The sequence below is a fragment of the Papaver somniferum genome, chromosome 3, assembly GCF_003573695.1.
Source record: "Papaver somniferum cultivar HN1 chromosome 3, ASM357369v1, whole genome shotgun sequence".
In the NCBI taxonomy this organism is placed as follows: Eukaryota; Viridiplantae; Streptophyta; class Magnoliopsida; order Ranunculales; family Papaveraceae; genus Papaver; species Papaver somniferum.
The window spans coordinates 202,195,877-202,196,467 of NC_039360.1; positions in this window are offsets into that span (position 1 = coordinate 202,195,877).

A 591-nucleotide genomic window follows, 5' to 3' on the forward strand; every position below is an offset into this window, starting at 1 on the left:
GTAATGATTGAAGCAATAATGAGGTTGTTACTGGACTCAAGTTGAATGTGCAGACAAAGAGTGTGGTAGAGATGTCTGAAGTGTAAATGGAACTGAAGTTGCAGTGTATGGCTTAGAGGGTGGTGCCAATGAGATAACGAACGAAGCTACAGTTGGTGTCTGTAAAGCGAAGAAGTAATATGGCAGGAAGGAGGGTCAGAATTTTGAAGTTAAGAGTGTGTATGTATGCTTGCAGATGGTGTTGTTAGTTGAAATTGATGTATGAAGGGGAGGTTGTTGTGAATGTACCCCAAAGTAACACTGCAATTGAAACTGAAGTTTCTAGTTATTGTAGAGTAAAAAGGGGATCATGGTGGTGATTCAGAAAAGAAGTGGGACTGCAGATGTAATCAGATGGTGGTAATATTGTTAAAGTTCATAGAACTGTGATTGCAGACTAGGATTATGTTGTGAAATTGGGTAAGAGAATGGTGTTGTTGATTTGGAAACTAGTCGTATTTGTAGAAGTTTATGGAGTGAATGGTTTCTGAAGTTTCAGTTCATGAAGAATGATGAATTCAAAGTTGTAGATTGTATTTGCTGTGAAAGCTT